Below are 2444 nucleotides of genomic sequence, written 5' to 3' on the forward strand. Positions count from 1 at the left end.
CACCCTTAATTCACCCATTATCAACAATTAATCATGAATAAACATTAAACAACACAAGAGATATCAATACAATTCACTTTACACATAATTCCATCAACTTTGAATTTATAGAAATAGACCCACTTCATAAACACATTTTGGGGTTTTGTAGAATACAAGGATTCATGGAGTTTTTCATCTTAAAACATCAAATAAACATCAATAATAGCATAACTTATCATTTGAAATCGTTTCATGCAAGAACCCATGAGTTTGAGTAGAAATTAGGCTTTTTCACAAACTTTGGAAAAGTTGAAAACCATTTGAAATTGGCTCTAGGGTGATAGCTTGCCCTAGATAAAGAACTTCCATACCGTTACTAAGATTCCCCAAGAAATTTGATGAAGAAAATGTCTTGCATCCACAACCCTAGCTCCCACTTCTTCTTCTTCTTTTTCTTCTCTTCTTCACTCAAGAACCCTAACTCTTACACTTTTAAAATGGAACAAAAATGATCCAAAATCAGCCTAACACAACAATATAACCTCAAAAGAAATGATTTGTGAAAAGACCAAAATGCCCTTAAATTTCCGGACGGACTCCCTGCCAACTTCCCAACTTTCAAAGGGCATAACTCGCTCATACGAACTCGAAATCGAGCAAAATCGGTGGAGTTTGAAAGATCGTTCCAAGGGCTTTCCAAACATAACTGGAACTACTCCTGGATCATCCTGAGCTAGGAGGTATGACTGCTCAAAGTTGGCCAAAAACTCACTAATTTCCACACTTGGCCGAATTTCCAATTTCTGAATTTTTTTCCAAAAATGACTACTTCCAATTTCAAGCTTCTTCATATTCATTTTAAATTGTCGGATGTTACACATACTCATACTTCTTGGTTGAAAACTAGTCCCTCTCTTTAAACATTAGAACACTAGGAGGCACTTCCTTAAGCACATATTAGTTCATTGTTAAGTTGAACCCTATGACATACTTCTTTAATCATGTTTAAGTTCATTATTAAAATGGACCCTATGAGATGCTTCCTTAAGAAAGTGTAAGTCAATTAATTCTTTTGAACAATTGTAGATACTTCTTCAAGTATGTCGTAGTTCATTGGACATAGAGATTTCTACTAGAAACCGTAACTCCACTAGGTGAAGGCTTCCATCTCATGAGACTTAACTTTGGGAAAACCTGGACTCTACTATATGTGAGTTCCCCCTTTTACATGGATAGTCCGGACATCATCTAGGTGTGGTTCTCCTATCAACTTTGAGCCCAGACCTTACCTTGTGTGAACTTCCATCTCATTGTCATATCCACTTAGGGCAAAGCATACACCCCTTAGGATATTAAGCCTAGCTTAATATTCATGTCTCATGGAAGGATTTCCTTGACAATCAATCCATGTTTAGGTGATTCTATCACTTGATGCCCTCAAGCATTCATATGGTAGATTAGGTAGGTATAGGCCTTTTACCACAATTCCATCTCATCTAGACTTTACTCTCAAAGTCTTAACATATATAATTCATCATATTAGCCTTACTCTCAAAGTCCTAGTGATCACATTCATGAATACAATACTTACTCTCAAAGCTTAACCTCTTACAATCACCATACATATCTAGATCACAAGACATTCTAGTCACAAGCTTCATCTATAAGCAGTTCTAGTCATAATTCATCATAAAGGCTCTACCTCATTCATTACTAGTCAATATCCATCATCCATATACTACATTCTAATTCAAATCATGTTCACCTGCTTCTATTCTTAAACAATTACTATATATAACATCAATTCTAGAAGATCACTTATCAATCCTCAATTTCACTTCACAAGGCATGAACCCACATTCTTCAATTTCATCAATTAGACTAGGGTTAGCCATAGAAAACATGTAAATTCATCATAATAACATGATTCACTAATAATTCAACCATAACTAGTCAATATCCAATCAATTGGACTCATACTCAACTAAACCCACAATATTGGAAGGAACCCTAACTAGAATTGTGGATTTCATCTTCACAATTGGGGGAATTCTAGGGTAATCCATGGATGGAAGAATCAATGGATGAATAAGATAACATACCTTGGATATAAATCCCTCACAAATCTTGTAATATTGGAGGAATTTGACCTAGCTTGACTCTTCGTCTCCTTCTTCTTCTTCACTTTCTAGAGAGAGGATTTCTTGGAGAGAATTGGGTTTCTTTGGTGAATTGGAAATAATTTATTTAGGGGTCTATTAGGTTTATATAGGTGGTCTAACTACTAATAAAATGACCCCACTTAATAACTAATTTATTCTAGAACCTTCTTTTAACCCCCTAACTTAAACAACTTAAAGTGCACACTGCCCCAACCCACGAGACCACTTCCACGGACTGTGGGTCCACCCACAACCCGTATTGGTCAAGTATGGATGAGTAATGTGGCTTGGTTTTAGGGG

This window comes from Solanum stenotomum, unplaced genomic scaffold, assembly GCF_019186545.1.
Source record: "Solanum stenotomum isolate F172 unplaced genomic scaffold, ASM1918654v1 scaffold9748, whole genome shotgun sequence".
In the NCBI taxonomy this organism is placed as follows: Eukaryota; Viridiplantae; Streptophyta; class Magnoliopsida; order Solanales; family Solanaceae; genus Solanum; species Solanum stenotomum.